This window comes from Heterocephalus glaber, unplaced genomic scaffold, assembly GCF_053883595.1.
Source record: "Heterocephalus glaber isolate CG9 unplaced genomic scaffold, H.glaber_assembly_v1.0 deba00001688, whole genome shotgun sequence".
NCBI classification, from domain to species: domain Eukaryota; kingdom Metazoa; phylum Chordata; class Mammalia; order Rodentia; family Bathyergidae; genus Heterocephalus; species Heterocephalus glaber.
Genome location: NW_028258413.1, coordinates 8,603,337 through 8,622,862, shown reverse-complemented (window position 1 = coordinate 8,622,862; position 19,526 = coordinate 8,603,337). Strand labels below are relative to the sequence as shown.

The window sequence follows — 19,526 nt, the reverse complement described above, 5'->3', positions numbered from 1 at the left end:
CTTCATAAAGAGGACATTGTTGGAAGCAATAAACAGTATCCTCAGCGGTACCCTTAAAATAGATGCAGGACAAGAGCTTTACAGAACTGTTTCTAAATAGGTTCCTTGCTTTATCCCAAGGAGTAACTCAGTAAATACACTTCTGTGGCTGGGAAGGCCAGAGGAAAAAGGCTGAGTCTTGTTTATTTGCTGAGGGGACTGAAAAATGAGGGGTAAAAGAAGAAATTGCACTCTATGCAACTGGTTTAACACAGGAATGTATTTTAGAACAGCTGTGCTCTTCATAGAATATGAGCTTCTTTCACAAAGACATTTTAAACAAAACACATAGGCTGGTACTTTAAATTATAATCTTTGAAAATTACAAAATGAGAAGTTATTCCATGCTATTTTCTTCTACTCATTTAACAAATGTCTGAACACTGCCTGAAATAGGTAACCTGCTGTGGGTACATAGGATAGTATTGTAAGTATTGTAACTTTAAGGGTATCTTTATCTATATGTTTGTGTACAGGTGTGCCTTGACTTATGACAAAGTTCTGACCTAATAACCCCCTCATAAATTGAAAAGCTCGTGAGTTGCAAATGGTGAGCTATGAGCCATCCTACTTTAGCAGCATAGCATCCTGCAGGGTATCTAATTCACACTTGTAATCACATGACCAACCTAAAGCTACAGTTCAGGGTAACTGGCTAGTACCAACAGAGTACTGAACCGCATGTCACCAGCCCAGCCCAGAGTGAATTTCAAATACATTATGCTTTTCTGCTATCCTAAGTTGGGACTGTCTTCATATGTAACATGTGTATCTCTGTGTCCCCGCCAGGTGCCCACAAAAGTCAGATGCTGGTATCTGCTGTCACTGAATCTGACACAGACATTGAAGAATCAATAGGAGATCAGCCCTGGACACGTGTGAGTCCACTGAGAGCCAGGCTTAGAGAACACATGGGTCACCTGAAGAGAGTTATGCATGAATGGAGAGCCATGATAAATGGTGCAAAGAGGGGAGATGAGTTTTGAGTCTTTCCCATGAGGCATTGTCCAAGCAAACTCCCATTGTTCTGGACTATTTTATTTAAAGTAATTTAAATCTGAAAATTTCTAAGAATTGATTTTCCAATAAGTGAACTTTATTCTTTCAAGTGATAATTTAAAATTTAACCTGTTTAGATGTCAAACTTTATAAAATGGGATAGATAAATTATGGAGACAACATGAAACATCATGAAAGCCTATGATCCCATGGCTTAGCAACAGCTACTGAGTTGACTAAAGAGGGTTGAACATCTTGTCCTGCCCAGAATGCTGGCTTTTGTGTGCTTGGTCCAACACAGAACTGTTGTCCCACTTTTCACTGTCATAAGACTCTGCTTCTACTCTTATTAACTAGGACATCAGTGGCCATCTTTTAAAACCCACATAAAATGGGTTAAGAGGAACTGACTATCCCAGGAGATGCAGCATGCGTTTAGTGCGTGTGTTCATTTTATCAATATTGAGTGCCCAGAGAATTCTGTTTTTCCTCACTTGATGAGCTTTGTATAGGCAGTGAATACAGGACATTTCGATACATTTTTCTCCTACTGAGATTTGCTGCTTATTTTTTCAGCAAGTAAGAACTAAACTAATTTAATCTTTTAGAGAATAAATCTGAGGCAGGTAAATATTGTGCATAAAATAATAATAAGTTATAATGAAGATGATAGTGACAGGTAGCATGTACCAGGCACTGTGCTAAGCTTTTTGCCATCAAAACTTCATTGAATTTTCCCCAAATACAGAGTTGGGTTGTTTTTTCCTAAAAATGTCTTTCTATTCCTCTCATTTTCAGAGACAATTTTACTAAATATTAAATTCTAGATGATAAGACGATACAGCTTTCTGTATATGTGTATACATATATATCTATTGATTGGCAAAAGGAGAAAAGGTTTATTTTGACTCACAGTTTGTAGAGGTTTAAAGCCATAGTCAGTTGGCTCCTAGGCGGGGAAGCATGGTAGAATGGCAACACAGAGGAAAAACAGTTCATGGCACGGCAGGCAAGAAGCCAGAAGTTTTTAATTTTAATAAAGTGCATCATTTTATTGCTTTATGATTAATACTTTCTGTGTCTCTTTTAATATACTTTTTCTGTACTTAGATCATTAATATATTCTAAAATTTTCATCTTCTAATAGGTTTATAAATTAGCTTTTGAAGTTTGGATCAATAACCCATTTCAAATGACTTCTTATATAATTGTAAAGTAGACATTGAAGTTACCTTTTAAAATGTGTGGATATCCACTTGTACCAATAACATTTTCTGAAACAACTTTTCATTCAATTGTTTTGTATTTGATAATGATCAGTTAACAATATACTTGAGTATCTATCTGTTTCTTCGTTCTATTTTTCTATTACTTAAAATAACATACAAGTTAGCTTACTGAAAATTTATACTAAGTAACAATTTAACTGGAGTTAGCAGAGCCATTTAACATAAGACTTAGGAGTAGAGGAGTTCCATTTACCTCTGTTTTTATACTGTTATTGCCATAGGTATTATTTCTTTGTGTTTTAGAGGACCATATGTATTCTAATGAATAATAATCAAGAAAAATAGTTTAGTTTCATATTTTCTCTGATATCGTTTTTTGTATTCATTCTTCCTTTTTTATAAAACCAGGTCTTCATTTTGCATTATTTTCTTTCGTATGAAGAGTTTTCTTTAGCAATTTTATTGAAAGAGACTTACTAACAAAGAATTTTCTCAATTTTTTACCTAATATATCTTTATTTTGCCATTATTTTAAATATTATTTATACTTGTTTGTAATTATAAATAGAAAAGCTTGTATTTTCCTTAAACATGTTAAAATAGTCCCTTCTTACCACTGTTCCTGTTTATGTAATGTGTCATCATTTGCAGACTGCTATGGAGATGATCTTTCTGTTTGGTTTTCAGCATTTTGATTTTGATGTGCCTTCATATAATTATCTTTCCATTAATCCATCTTAGTGTTCACTTTGTTTCTTGGGTGAAGTTATATTTCTTTTAACAAAATTTGAGAAATTTGAGTTATGATTTCTTAATATTTTTTGTACCCCACTTCCTCTTTCTTCTTTTTCCCAAGACTCCAATTAAATATATACTAGGCCACTTAGTAATATCCACGTGTCACTGAGGATATGTTAATGTAGGTTTCAATATTTTTATTCTTGCTTTTTCAGATTGGATATTTTGTATTGATTATTCTGCTGGTGGTTTATTATGTCATTTCTAATCTACAACTAAGTCATCTGTTGTATTTTTTTATGTCAACGTTGTACTTTTTAATTCTTGGATTTTCATCAGTTATATTTTTTATAGTTGCCATCATCTGCTGATATTTCTGCTTGTTCTTTTTATCATGAAAATGTTTTTTCAGCATAAAATGGATGCTAATTGCAAGTTGTGTACTATTTTTGGATTGTTTTCTAGTCACTGTTTTTACCTCCACTGTCTATCACAGTTTCCTATTTTATTCACATTCCTCTGAAAATCTTCAAATTCATATTGTAGAAATTGAGGATGCTATGTTATAGAGACACTCAATTTGTTATCTTCCTCTGAGGAGTTTTATTTTTGCACTAGCAGACAGATATCTAACTGGGCTCAAATTCCAAAGTGTATCTCTCCTAGAGAGGGAAACAGGAAAAATACTCTATTTCATATATGCAGTCATCTAGCTGGTGCTTTCCTCTAAAGTCCTCACATTCTGTTTGCCCTCCCAGAGTTCATTTTGGGTTTCAGTGAGGCATTTTGAACAAAATATACTTGAAAATTATTTTAGATCTTCCTTATCTTCAAACATTCCTGCTCATTTTCCATTATCTTGTGCAACTCTGCACTCCCTCTTTTGACTTTCAGAAGATGAGGCCAAGGATCTTCACCCTCTTCTTTTAGCAGCCCCACTCCTCCTATGCCCTCATAGAAACAATTTTATGTATAAAATCCATTAAAGCTATTCTGTAATATGTATTTCCATGTACATATTTAAAAGTATTACCTGTAAGAAGATTAGTTCAAAATGGTATCTCCATCGTTACCAGAAACAGAAATCCTCCCTTTGATTGTGGCCCCTGAATATATCCATTTATTCTTTGTATATTCATTTTTTAAATATTCATTTTATATTGACAAAACTTTAAAAATGTCCAGACCCCTCTGAAAACAAAATTTTGCTAAGATAATTTTAGTTTGATCATATGGTAACAATGCATTTATCTCAGGAGAAAAATGAAATTTCTGTAAAGCATTCCTCTAACTAGATTTGAACAATAATATATCCTGGGTTGTGCAGCAAGACAAACTATTTGTGAAACAGACATCAAGATAATTAAATGAAAAAATCTTGGGTACAGAATTTCCCTGGCTCTGTTGCTGCCTAACATTTTGACCTTGGGCAATTTAATAACCCTCTATGCCCCATATCCTCTTCTGAAAAGCAGAATAATAGTGCCCACCTTAGAAGCTTATGAAAAAAAAGCAAATAAATACGTGCGACTGGTAGGATCTGTGCCTAGCATTTGACAGATACTGCGTAAGCACACCTGGTATAAATCATGTATTTCCACCAAGATCTTGTCCATGAATTCTGACTATGGAGGAAATATTACTTACTGGAAATTTTTATACAATTCATAGCTAAGGATTATTTGTAATTGATTGTGAATTGGGTCCAGTTAGGCAGGTCGATGCCTCAAAGAGGTTAACACACATCACCATTCACTAGATTCTAATATTTAAAATAGTTGTAAATTAGCTCTATGTGCAAAAATTTTTCCTTGATTACTTATGAAATTTTGGTTTTTATCATCAGCTATACAATGTGAGAGCTCCTCCTGGAAAGCAATTGGGAATCTACAAATGTTGGAGCTGGTTATTGAGGTTTGCAGGAGAATAAGCGGCTAGCTCAGGATGCAGAGTGGGGGTCACATGATGACCCTGGGGGGACACTGCCTTAATGTACCCTGCAGTTGTCTGAACTTTGGTTATGTTCATGTTGCATTATGATGCTGTTTAGCTATTTTCTTGAGTCTTACGTTTTTAAGTCAACTGCATTCTAAATAGCACAAAAATTACAAAATAACTGTGTTATTTAGTGTGAATTTCATACTGAAGGATCTTTAGAATCCAGAACTCAGAAACTCCCATTCCTGAGTCTGAAAAGCACTTTAAATTAAAGCATTTAATCCAGGAAAGGAAGATAACTTCGAACAAGAGAGGACAAAGGGATATTTTATTACTTATTACATTTAGAGAAAGATTTTCTTTTCATGAGAGCAAAATATTAGAGACAGTTTTTAAAAATCCTCAAACTTAAGGTGTTCAGGTCTTTCAAAGACCCATTTAATGTTGAAACCTGGACTTTCTTTCCAAGAGCATTATAACATATATGCTCTTTGCCTCCCCAGGGTCAGCATCAGTTTTATGGGTTTTTAAACTTTATTCGAGCTATAGAGCTGCCTCAGATTATAATGTGCATATTACATTAGGCAAAATCTATCAGATTTCTCCTGCATACTGTTTCAGTTTTACTTGATTAAGACCACGGAGACCCCCCTCCCCCTCTGCCTCATCACCACCGCAGGAAAATTCAGATTCTGCAGGCTCTGTAGTGCACTACGTTGGAGGTGCTGACACTGAGCACCCGGCTGGGGCTTAACTTTCCCTGCTCCAATCTGACTGCCACTTGCAACCGCAGCTCCCACCCGCCCCAGCTTTCAAAGGCTCCACTACTGAGCCCCCGTCTTATCCAGGTCCCTGTGAGGTTGGCCTCAGCCTGTCCTGCAGCCCTGCACGTCACAGTCCCACTGCCCTGCAGACCTCCCCGCCCTGCTCCCCTGCCCTTGCTGTAGCCCCATTCCCATGCCCATCCCCATCCCACAGACTGAAGTCACCTGGGCTAAAGGCGATCCATTCACAAACCGATCTCAGCAGGTCCAGGCACACATATTCCCCTGTGCAAAATCATCAGTTGAAAGGCCGCAGTGAAAGTAAAAAATGCTGAGCGATTTCCCTCAGTGAGCAGTCAAAAGAGACTTATAGAACATTTTCAAAATTTATTTACTTATTAGTCCATGTTTGCAGGACATAATGTTTGCATTCCTTGTGTGGAGCTGGTGCATGTACACAACACATTTTAACTCCTTTTTCATCCCCTTGCCCCCCTCCCTCCATCTCTTCTTCCCATTCCCAGTTGAGAAAGATGTTTCATCCTACTTTGTATTATCTATTACTTTGTTCTTTATACTTTGGGTTTCTTACGTAAGACAAACCATGTGCTATTCAAGCTTGTGTGTTTGATTTATTTCACTTAACATTATGATCACAAGGTGCATCCGTTTTCCATTTACATGTCTTTATGGCAGTGACGTACTCCACTGTGTGTAAATATTTCATTTTCTTTATCCATTCATCTGTTGGTGGACATACAGGCTGCTTCCTGGATTTAGATGTTATGAACTGGCTGCTATAAACATGCATATGAATGTATCGCTGTAATATGATGTCTTTAACTCTTTAAGAAAGCTATTTAGAAGGGAAATAGCTGGGTCAAAGGGAATTTTTAGTTTTATTTATTTATTTTTAGGAATCTCCATACTCATTTCCACAGTAGCTGTACTAACTTATATTCCCACTAGCAATGTAGAAGGGCTCCTTTATCCAGGCAATTTCTTCAGCATTTGTTTGATTTGCATGAATTCAGAATTTGTTGAAAATTCTTATGGTTTCTTGTATATAGGAAATCCAGAGTGAAAATTAAAAGCAAAATAAATGATAGATAATAGGATGTAGGGAGAGAGATCTTTCTCAGATGGGAAGGGGATCAAGAGGTGGAGGGGAGAGGGAGGGAAGGGATAGGGATGAAAAAAGGAATGAAAATGTGCTATGTATATGTACCAACTCCACAAGGAATGGAAACACTGTGTACTACAAACATGTACAACAAAATAAAGGAAAGGGCCCAAGGGATGGGTAGAGAGAGAAGGAGGAAAGGGAAAAGGGATGAAAAATGAATTGAGATGTGTCATGTATAGGTACCAACTTCCCACAAGGAAAATAAACACTATGTACTGTAAATGTGTAGTAATAAACTAAAATAAAATTTTAAAAGAAATAAATCACACACAAACTTAAATATCAGATGGCTTCTCTTGTAAAGAGCAAAATAAAAGAAAGATAATAAGAGGTAGGGTGATAGATCTTTCTCAAAGAGGAATGGGATCAAGAGATAGTGGAGGGAAAGATAATGAAAAAAGGAATTAAATGTGTTATGTACATGAACTGACTCCACCCAAGGAACGCAAACATAATGTACTGTAAACATGGACTAATAAATAAAATCCTGCCCCCCCCAAAAAAAATACTGCCCCAGTGCCCGGGAAATGTGAAAATGATAACATGACAAAACCAAAGTAAGGTCACTGCACACCCATCTGAAAGCACGGAGTTTTAGTGGGGATGTTGAGCAGCTGTACTACTCTTAGGCTGTGGATAGTAGTCCACAGCAGCACAGTCTCAGTGGATACCGCCGGGTGGTTACTCGGGAAGTTACCGTGGCACTCTGCAGCACTGCTCCTAGGTTACGCCCAGTAGAAATGAAGGATAACTCAACACAGAGGTTTGGTATGAGTGCTTGCTGCATTCATACAGCCAGGGTCTGGGAGAGACTCAGATGTTTATCAAGTGAAAGGAGGAACCACAATAGAGAATTATTCAGCCATAGAAGAGAAATTATTGACAAACAGAAAAACATGGACAAACATTAAAAACTTAATGCTGAGACACACAGTGTGTTCTTACACACTTAACAGCTCAATGATATGAAACTTGTAGGAAAGCAAAATTCATCCTTGATCACCGTAAACCTTTCAGTGGTCATCTGCACCCAGAAGAGTGGATTGACTGGTAAAGTGCACATGAAAATTTTAGGGTGATTTTGGCCATAGTTACGTGGATGGACACATTTGTGTGAACTCTTCAAACTTTGCACTTATACTGAATCCATTTCATTGCATGTAATTTATATCCCAACAAATTTTATTTAACAGATTGTCTTATAGAATCATTTATATTTCAGAATGGCAAAAACAAAAAAATTAACGAAGTGGAGGGACATACATATGAGAAAACGAGCACTTCAGCACATTGCTGGTGAAGACCTGTACACTTTCTGTAGAAGGCTATTTAGCAATATCTGCCAAATTAGTTCAGTCTTCATTTTATTCTACAAAGTGATATTGACAGTTTCAGATATTTTTTTTTATGGGCTGTACACATAAAAGAATGGTATTCATTGTTCCATCCGGAAAATACTGGCTGGTTAAAACTAAGGCCAGCTCATGAATCTTTAACCTTGAAGCTTGGAGAGCAAGATTACTCCAGTTATTAGAAAAGATGAATTATAAATATATGGACATAGAAAAATTACTTAATATTCCATCATCTTTTTGGTTCAACTGAGTCCTGACTTTCCTTAAATAATGATGGCTGACATGTATAGAGTGGCTACTTGATATACAGGGATGATGCTCATTGATTTAAATGCATTTTATTCCACCGTAGTCTCACAGTTCTATGAAGTATTCATAGAACTTCATGGATGAGAAATACTCTTTAAGTGATTCTATACATGTCTAAGAAAGCTTGCTAAGGAAAGTGGCAGTGCTTCATTCCAGGCTAAGATGTTTGTGGCCTAAAGCCTAAAGCCACTGCCCATAAGGGGAGGGTTCCTGCCACCATCTTCATGCTAAGTGACCAGCACATTTGTTTCAGAGGAGATGGAATGGTGCCAATGATGAGTCAATAGTTCTTGCTGTCAGGGAATAGGTTGCTGTCAGTTGTGCACTTCTAGTTTTATATCCCTATGATTTAATAAGGGAATCAATACAATAAAGACACATGATAGTTTGGGGAAATTGAGTTCAAGATTGCATCTGATTGTCTCCCATGCTCCTGTCCCCACTTTTCCCCTAGGTTGATATTGGTTAAACATGTCGACTGATACTTCCAGAAAAGCCCTGCTTCAAAAGGTATGTATTTAATTAACTTTATTAGATTACTAAAATAATTTGACATTTTCTAATTAGGCACATTTTATTAAAGATCTATTTCAAGTGGCATTGATTTTTCTGGCTTTCTAGCCATAATTTAGAGTCTGCTATGACAATTTTTAAACTGAAGGGTCCCTCACAAAAGATGGGAATTCATTTTGCCACTAATGAAGATTTAATATCTTTATATATATTATCTCCAAACTAATGGAATACTAGCTATATTGAGAACTAACTTGTAACAAATACAAGACTTGGTAACTTTCTGCCCAAGTTAAGAGAATTTAAAAATTCCTCTTGTAGTATTTATCAAATAACTGGATTATATGAGATGCATGAGAACTTTAGTTGCCTCACTCAAATTTGCACAATATTAAATCTGTAAAAATTACTCTATTTGTTCTTTAACTAGAAAAAAGGTAAAAATCTCAATGAAGCTTTCAGTTCAGACCCAATAAAGTAATTCATTTAAAAAAAAAACTAACTTAAAAATGGTGCATGTATTCCCTAAAAATCACTCTTCAATTTTCACTGGTTTTAATCATGTTTTAAATGAAATTTTGTGTTGATCATGCTTTTACTAAGAGTCATCTTTTAAAGCTCACAAACATAATATTTTCAGTTAGCTTAGACATAAATAATGTTTCTGACAAGTGATGATAAACAAGGTGTCGGGAAAGTTGGGCACATGGTATCTGTATTCATTTGGAAACTGTTGGAATTCCAGGTTCTTAAGTCTCCTCCACATCCTCTCCTTTCTTTACTAACCTCTGTCCAGGAAGAGATAAATGAGATGAAACTCAAATCCAAACACTTTCTTTGGGAATTCCTTTCTTACCAAGAGCAGGACACTTCCTCTGTGATGTTCTTCCCACCCTCGTCAACCAGAAGATCTGGGTTATCTCACGGCGTAGTTGAAGGGTAGGACTACAGCCCTTCTAATATTTTGTCACACTTACATGCTTACATCTGTCCATCATTAAAACACAATGTGATTTGTGTAATAATTTTTATTTTTAGCAAAGTAATATTTTAACCACCTAGGGAGATAGTTTTTGTGAAAATACTTATATGAAAAGAGATACACCATTTTGTTTTTACTTAGTCATTACTATTCAATTAATTTTTAGTGTGATCAAAAAGCAAACTTTAGTCAGTTTTTAGGTCCACTATCAGGTATGTTTTCCTCACTATTTCAAACATACAGTGAAATGACTGGTTCAAATTTTTCAAAGAATTAGCTACATATTTTAATGGATCTAATGTAACAGTCAATAGTATAGAATTATTGATTGTTCCATAGTATTGCATTTTGGAAGTCATTGTTTGCTAAGGGGCATGGGAAGAGAGGTGCTGATTTGAGGTGGGAAAGGAGAATATCTTTAGATATTCTATACAGAGAGAAGCCCAGAATCTATGTGACTGGAATCTGGGAAATGGGCGCCTCTGCAAAGCCATGATAGGATGCATCGATAATGGCATGGGTCCTTACCCATAAGAGGTAGAAGGAAATTTATGTCCAGGAAGAAGAGACAGAGTCAAGAAGAGAAATGGAGGGCAGAGTTCACAAGGAAGAAGAGAAAGTTGGAGCAGGTTGCTTTTTACAAAGAGAACTGGAGTCTGTACCAGAAGGTGTTTCCTGAAGTCTGGTAAAGGAGACACATTGAGAGAGTGAACACCATGCTGGGGGGGGGGGGTGAAGGAGAATAAGCTGCCCAGTGGCCACACAGATCCCCGGGGGCTCAAGGAGGCAGAAAGTTGGCTTCTTTCATTACTGATGGCAAACTATGCTGGGTCCACTAACTATGGTTGCGACAACATCACAGGTTCTGTGGTTTCATAAAAATTCCCCACTTCCTTGGAAAAGAATAATACTCACTTTCCCCAAAAGAGGAGGCAAAGTTGTGGGTAATGGGCATCCTTTGCTTTGTTGTTCAAGAACTCACAATAGTGTGGTCAAACGTGGGTGAGGGTTATTCCCCAGGATGTTATCAGAAAGTAGGAGTTAAGTGTTACTTGAAGAAGTGAGCTTTGAGACCAATCTTCCAAAGGATACATGTTTTACTGCAAAGAAATGAAATAGCCAAAGGCCTTGCACCCTCATGAATATGATAAAGGCTACTTAACTGCCCATAGAGTTTCTTCCCCACTGTTAAGCTACGTTATAGCCTAGATACCATGATATGTTTTCCAGTGTATATCAGATCCTTATTTTCTAATTAATAATACATGGCAGCAATATCTGAGAGCTGATCTATTATTTATATCTCTTTCAAAGAGTCATTCACTAATTATATATTCAGACAGAAAATTTCTCTTATTTTATTTGAAGTTAGATTTCAATGGAAAACACATTAAGATGTCATCGTGTAAGGAAAACAGGTGTGCTGAAATTCACTGTTCTCCCAGGCAGGCACATTTGCTGGATACCAGGGTTGACAGCAATGAAATGGTCCAGACTCAACTTTCATAGGCCCTTGTTCTTAACATTAAAGACATTTATGTAAATATTAGAGAGTGTTCCATGAGTCAATTTAGAGATAAGAACAAAAATTAACTCAAGGAAGAATGAGGATAGATTTTTAAAAATTTATTTCCCTCACACATTTGTGTCCTTTTGCAGTGAAGACTGGTGGGATTACCCAAGCACTATGCATGTGCAAACAATGTTTGCTGGAGACATTCTACAAAAATCCAACTTAAATTGTGCTCACCAGCACACATGATGCAAAATACTTCACCCAGACTTGTCAGTGCAGGAAGAAAGCATCTGCCGGGCTTTTCAGTAACATACTTTCTTTTAAACATTATTATTAATTAATTCTCTTAATAAAACTTCTCAGTCACATCAGAAAAGGTTATTTAAATTTCATGCAAATATGAAACTTAATGCTGAGGGAAAAGAGTTGGGAAAGGATGCTGAGAGTAGGAGAGAACGATGAAGAGAAGAGAAAGTAATTTAAGCAGGCACTAATTATATAGTTAAAATCACTTCATTTATTCAATTTTTATTTCCCTTTGGTTAAGTTACTTTGGGAAAGTTCCTCTATAAGGCGCTCAAGGAAAATCTTTGAAAAAATGAGCCTGCCTGTCCCGTCCTTTTCTACTTCTGTTATTGCTGGAATTTTTAAGTTCACTAAGAAAACCAAAAAGAAATTCTAGAAACTTTCAGTTCTAAACTGGATAATTGGATAATTTTGAGTATCTTTTATAATTATTATAGTTATTTTTAAAGGTTATTGAATAGAGACTTTTCAGATAGTGTTCTAGTAAACACTTACATCTCCATTAAAAAATTAAAAGGAAGTATTATTTGGATTGAGACATTTCCAGTGAGTAAGCTCTTTTTTAACAGTCTCTATAATACCAACATCACAGTTAAAATGGAACATTCAATTATTCACATATTTTAATAGGTTCAAATCATATACAGCCATGCACTATGCATTGTTTCACTCAATGATGATCCACATACATACAAGTAATTCTGTAAGATTATGATGGAGTTGAACAATTTCTACCTCTTAGTGATATTGTAGAGATGAAAATGCCCTAACAGAAAACATTATTCACACATTTGTGGTAATGTTAACACAAATCCACCATGTAGCTGTCCTGTAAGGATAGCACATACAATTATGTACAGTACATAAACTCAATAATAAGTGACACTATTACTGATTTATGTATTTGCTTACTACAATTTTATCATACTTTACAGTATTGTATTAGTCACTTTCCCATTCTTGGGCCAAAATACCCAACACCCTCAATGTGAAGGTGAAAAGTTTTATGTTGGCTCACAGTTTCAGTGGATTCAGTCCATGGTTGGGAGAAACAGCATGGAAGAGGGAAGCTGTTCACTGCGTGGCTGCCAGGAAGCAGGGAGAAAAGAGAGGAGCTGGGGTGAGAATCCACCCTTCCTTCCACATCACACCCCCAGTCACCCTCCCTTTTCAACCAGGCCCCAACTCAGAAAGTGAGACTATGGGGAAACAGTTTAAATCTAAACCATAACAAGTGTTATCCTACTTATTAAAAAGAAAATTTAACTGTACAATAGCCTCAGGAGTGTCCTTTAGGCAGGACTCCAGAAGGCATTGCTATGGGAGGAGATGACAACTGCACAGCTGTAGTTGCCCTTGAAGTCTTTCCATTGTTATAAGATGTGGAAAAGAGAGTGACATTGCGATGTTCCTGACTTGAGGTGGTGTAGGCTCATGTGTGTTCTTGTGTCTTAATATTTTGCAAAGATGTGTGCAAGGTGTGTATTTGTGGGCATTGCATGTTCCTATGATTCCTCACCATCCAGAGCATCCCTGCTCTGCTTACCAGGCCCCAGGTTTATGACTTCCATTGCTTTTCCCAACCTTCATAAATGCCTCTGAGGGTTTCTACATACCCAGCATTGTTCTGCCTAGCTTCTCACAAAGGAAGCAGAAGTCAGTAGGAGTCAGCTCTCTCCACTTCACTCCTTCATCTGCAAAGTTATCTACATATTCACCTGTTCATCTTCCTGCTCCCCTTACCCCTATCTCTGAAAAGGGACCTCTACTCATTCTCATTCTACCTCGACTCATTTTGTAGCTTTTCTTCCCTTATGTGTGAATCCCACCACTTGACTACCACATCTGAGGCCAGATTCCACCACTGATCAAGAGATTTCTTCATTTTATCTCCTTGGTTTTATTTCTTGGGAAATTTTTTGTCTAATATATTCATATTGTCATTTATACTGATAGACTCTCTAATGATATTCTTTACTTCTGAGATTGATCATTTATGTTCGACAATTTTGCCTTCTCTTAGGCTAGGAACCTATCAAAAAAGAATTTAACTTTTGGTTTGGAGAAGTTTCTGTCTTTAATTTTATTTTTGCTTTACTTGATTTCTGTTATTAGCATTTTCATTTCCTTGCATACACATTTTAAAATTTAAGTTTCTATTCTTGCTTCTTGAAGTACATACTTTTTTTTTCTTTCATTCTAGTGGAATTTTTAACCTTTCTAAATCACTCGTTTCATTCTTGTTATACCTTGTGTTTAGATATACCCCCGAAGCCTCATGCAGTCAATAGGTGGGGCTTTTTTCAGAGGTGGCTAGATCTAGAGTGTGTGATGCTGAAATTGATTCATTGTGCAAGGCTAGACTCAAGGGCACTAGGATTAAGGGTGTGAGTGCTACCCACCATAAGTAGCTGGGTAAGAGATAAAGGGCAGAAAGATGCTTTTTGCTTTTGCTGCCTTCTGCTTGCAATGAACTATTTTTCCTTTGCAACTTCCTTCTGCCACATGCCACTTTTCCTTGGAGCCAGCCAGCTATGGACTGAAACCTCTACAAACTGTTAACTAAATAAAACTCCTTTAACTTTGGGTGTTTAGTATTTTGTCTCAGTAACAAGAGAAAAGTAACTAAGACAATTCTGTATCTTGCATCTAAATCACTTTCCAAATCACTTTCTTCAAATCCTAATGAGATGAGTCACCTTTCCCAATTACTGTGTATTCATTCATACAGCTCTTGTACACATTTGACAATTTTATTTTTGATATGTTTCAATATTTTGTTATAAATAAGCGAGGTTAAGTAACTTCCCCTTCTGATATTCAGAAAGATTTGACTAATTTTGTCATATTATTTAATGCCAGACCTTCTGTTTATATAACTTAAAAAACTCTTTCACACTATTAGATAATTTGCATTCTGCTTCTCCTGAAAATAGGAAATTCCATGTTTTTATAAGTTTACACAACACTTGTATAGTCTTTGTGTGTAGCTTGCACTCCCTCCAGACTACAAGAATAAAATCTCCATGTCTCCTTTTCTCATCCCTTTCTTCCCAATCTGCCAAATTAAGTTTATTATATTTCTTTTTCTTTTTTAATAATTGTGCTATTAATTGCACATTTTCAATCAATAATAAGTGATGTTATTTGACTTCTAGAAGCCAAGAAGTCATTGCAAGTGCATATATAAATATATATACCCCTTCCAAATATGATGTGACGGTTGTCCTGGCCACATCTGCTTTGCGTTTATTGTGCACGTTCACCTCAATGAGAAATGTGTTGCCCTTGGCCTGTAGGACTTGTTGATTTGCTGACAAAGTCTGGCTTCCAGCAGAGCTGGGGAACCAATATGCCTTAGCCAATGTTGAAAATCAGGTAGTGCATCAACAGCCCAGCTCCATCAGCCTTTGCTCAGGACAACCTAGTGCTTGCTCTACACTCTGTCCCAGAGAAGCCCAAATGGATTGCACCCAAGTTGCCCAGTGCTCAAAGGGCACCATTCATGGTCACTACCTGCTTCCCTTCCTTATTTTGTATAGATGCTTCCTGGAATCACCTTCTTGTGAAAACATTACTTAGTCTTAAATCCTTAGCTCAGAGTGTACTTCTTAGAAAATCCAATTAAGACTTTCTTTCCTCCTCGACTTCTAACCTTCCACTGGCCATGTTGCTTCTTCATTGTCAGCCATGTTATTTATTTTGGTTTTAGTCATAGACCTACAGTAAATAATGTCAGTGCTGACTGCTTTAAAACTTAGAAATTTCTCACTTATCGGCTAGAGTTCATCTACAAATACTTTCTTCAAAAAGGTTTCATTGGAGAAAAAGTATCTAAGTTCTCTTATTTTGAAAAATGTTTATTTGTCTCACTTAGGTAGATGAAGGGACAGTTTTGCTGTGTGTTGCATTCTTGGGTGCTATTAAATGCATAGCTCCATTGTTTTCCTGGGTTTAATATTGCAAAAGAGAAGTGTGTGGGCATCTTCATAGTCTCCATCCATTTTATATATATTAATCTTTAAAGCAATACTTTTCCCCTTGATGATAAAAACTTTATTACGATATGGTTAATTTTGATTATTCTAAAATATGGTGTGCCACTTAAGCATGTAGCTCCTTAACATTTTGAAAACTGGAAATTTTTCTTAAGCAGAATTTAAAATATTTAAAATACTTTGATTTTATTTCTCTGAAACTCCATTTATAACTGTATTTTAACATTTTCATCTGGCTTCCCTAGATAATTGTTTGCTTTTATGATACAACTTTTTATTTCCATTCTGTTCACCTTGCTTTTCTTATTCCTGCCCTCTATGATCCTTACATATTTTCAGCAGTTTCTATTTTGTTATATTGCTTCCAATTTTATTTTTACTTCTATTATGATTAGTTTTTCTCCTCCTACCTCTTTCCTTAACATAAGTATCTTACATATTGAGAATATAGATTTTTTAAAAATATTAGAAATATATATAAATTTTCTCAATAAATAAGAGCTATGGTATATTTGATCATAGGTATCTTTGATTATAGAATAAAATATTTTTATATCTTCTTTATAACTTAATATCTTTTTCCTAACACTTTTTATCATGCTTTATACTCTTACTATATAAGAAGAATTTGCTATGTTATGTTTCTAGAATTTAATGACAGGATAGCTTGCTTCAATTTTCATATCAATATTTTTGTGATGAGTTTTCATCATCTATCTTATTTTCTGTTTCTTTTCTTTATTTTTATTTTTTCTTGCATTTTTGTATATAATCACCTTTATATGAAGTGTTTTTTCTTGATTAAATATTTGAGAAATTTCACTTGAGGGAGGCTTGGGCTGTGAACCAGGTTAATGATAATTTCCTAATGTTGCAGAATTAACCTTTATTTTTCTTAATTTAATACATATGAGATGTATCTTATTTTTCTTCTCTCATTTGCCATGGAGGAGCCTATATACCTCTTAGTGTTTTCTCTATATAACTGCATAGAGCACGTTTGTATTCAGAGCAAACTTTACCATAAAAGAGCTTCTGGTTCTTTGATGATCAACTGCTACAAATACTTTCCCTTCACTTATTTTTTTTTCAAACAACTTCCACCAATGTGTGGTTTAGGGTTTCATTTACACATTATTTATTTGAAACTGGGTGTTGCCTATATCTCAGTGCAAGACACTTGTTAGTATATTTGTTCACCATCTACAAATGTTAGAAATGCAGGTGAATTTCCTCAATAAAGAAAAATATTGTTGGTCCTAAGTATCTTTTATTCTAGAAAAAACATATCTTTTATAAGCACTTGTAGAATTTAGTTTTAGGGTATACGGGCTGCCGATCTCCACTTAAGATGCTGGGATGCTGCCGCTGTTGGACACAGTGTTGGGGATCTAATTCTGTAAGCTGAGGCAAACAAAAGCCCACTGTGCTTACCTGTAGTCCATGACTTTGGTGGATCTTGCCAGGATTTATCTTGGGTATCTGGACTAGTCTGTGCTCTGGAATAAAACTTCATTTTTCTCCCTAAACTCAAATTTTAATGTAATTATTCAACAGTCTACATCTGTGTCAGATGCAGTTTTAAAATAGTGCTGGAAAAAAGGGGAGAGAAAGAGTGATTTAAGTAATATGGACAGGCCCCAGGGATTTAGCTCAGTGACAACACGCCTGCCTCCCAAGCGCAAGGTCCTAAGTTCGATCCCCGGTACCAAAAATAAAAATTAAAAAAAATAAAGAATACAGACAAAATATTTGCCTTCATGGAGTATTGATACCAACACTCAAAACCAAGGAATCAATACTTACAAACACTTAACACCAAGGTGCAAAGGCCACAAAAATGAAAAAAGCAGCAAAGATCCCCATCCTCAAGGACTTAAATATCAGTTTATTTTATAGTAAAAAAAACTATATATGGCACTTTTATTTGGTTTCTACCTGAAATCAAATGTGTTAAAATTTTGTAATGATTGTGTGTGTTTATAAGTGTTAAATCACTGAATTTAAAGTGAATGATATCTATTTCTATGGCTGTATTTTGTTATCTGTAACTACATCTCCTCTATTTATACCTTCTTCTCCTCCATTATTCTACCTCTTTGCCAAGAAAATTTTACTAAGGGGAATTTTTACTATACTTTATTTTACTAATGGAAATTTAATTCTTATACAAGTAGTAAAGGTTTCTCATACTCCCAATGGTAACCAACTGCTTTAAAAAATTCACACGAAATGATCTTGCTTCAGAACAATTAATAAATGAGGGCTATGATATGCATATCTATAAGATCTCTATTTTATATCTCAGTTCCCTGTATTTTAAATTAGCCTTGGTGATTAGTTACCAGCTTAAATGACTCCAGTCTATCAATAACCAATTACATATTTTTTGTGCCTGCATTTTTCCACAACTCTTTATAAAAGTGTTAATTATCGCATATAGAAACTATCTCAACTTTTAGCAGCTTAAAATGTATCCATCTCACTGTTCTGTAACCTGAGCTTGGCTCAGCTGGGTGATTCTTCTGTCCTATGGCCCTGGTTGCTTTTTGAACATCCGAAATGCCTTCTTCACACACATGCACATTTCACTTCTCAGCTGTGTTGGTTGGAGCAAGTGGAAACTAAATGGACATTTCTCTCAATCTATGTGTTCCAGACAGCTGCACCATCTTACGTAGTGGTTCAGGCTTCCAAGAAGGAGCCTTGTAAGTCAAAATCCCAATGCTCAAGGCTTTATCAAGCCTCTGCTTATTCTGTTTATGTTCTATTGGTCAAAGTTAACCACAACTGTATTTTCTTATCTTCCCTCACCTTCCCACACTACCCAATATACAATGATAAGACAGGAACAGGATAATTTAAATTAATACTTCTCTTGCACCTACCCGTCATGGGTTCATAGCAGGTCTGAAATCCATCTGGACAAACATGTTCATTTCTGAGATTTAAAGGTCACAGTCAATTAACTTTTAACTGGATTTACACTGAATATCCTTGGCTCACATATGCAAACCACAAGCTGCTAATAATCTGTTCTTGTTACACATAACAATTTACAATACAGTTTTAAAGGAAAAATCCACTCTCATATCCAAGCAGGAAATCCCCTTTAGCACCTAATGAACACATTTGACATTCAAATCAGGACTAATCTACATTGTATGTGTGTTCAGTATAATACTCTTGAATTTATCCAGTGTACAGAACCTGTGTAACTAGTTGTTGGACAATTGGGACAAGGAGTAGGGGACTCATTACCATGAAAACCTGATGTGATGAAGTAGGATTCTTTTTTCTGAGGATCATTTTTGGTCTAATGTTCCAAATCTGTAAAATGCCTCAAGTTAAAAACCATTTGTATTTAATAAAGTTACAGCATCTATAGATGGACTTTGTTAGCTGTCTGGCTATCTTGCCCAGGAACTGTGTGCTCTATTCAGTCTGCAGCTCAAGCTTCTCCAGCTGTCACACCAACCTTGCCACCAACTTCCTTTGCCATGTCAAGTTTGCTTTTGTTGCTAGATGAGCTGGGCTGATTCCTTTGGGCTGTTATCTTCCACCTTGGGGTCTGGGATCCTTGGTGTCTGGGATAGAGAAGGCACTGGCCTACAGAAGACAGCTGTTTCTAAGCTGGTTTCCTCTCAGTGGTGC

The 19,526-nt window shown here is 36.0% G+C and overlaps 1 protein-coding gene across 5 annotated transcripts in view; it reads left to right on the top strand.

The window, feature by feature from the left end:
• Positions 1–19,526, top strand: part of Bank1 (B cell scaffold protein with ankyrin repeats 1) — a 336,687-nt gene that overhangs the window by 22,620 nt on the left and 294,541 nt on the right. For 3 of the 5 annotated variants that reach the window (XM_021245444.2, XM_021245442.2, XM_087198793.1), the window contains exons 2-3: positions 829–917; positions 9,012–9,067. The gene's annotated coding sequence lies outside the window, so the exon portion shown is untranslated. The remainder of the gene's footprint in view (positions 1–828; positions 918–9,011; positions 9,068–19,526) is intronic. The other 2 variants (XM_087198794.1, XM_021245443.2) reach the window with 1 other exon arrangement.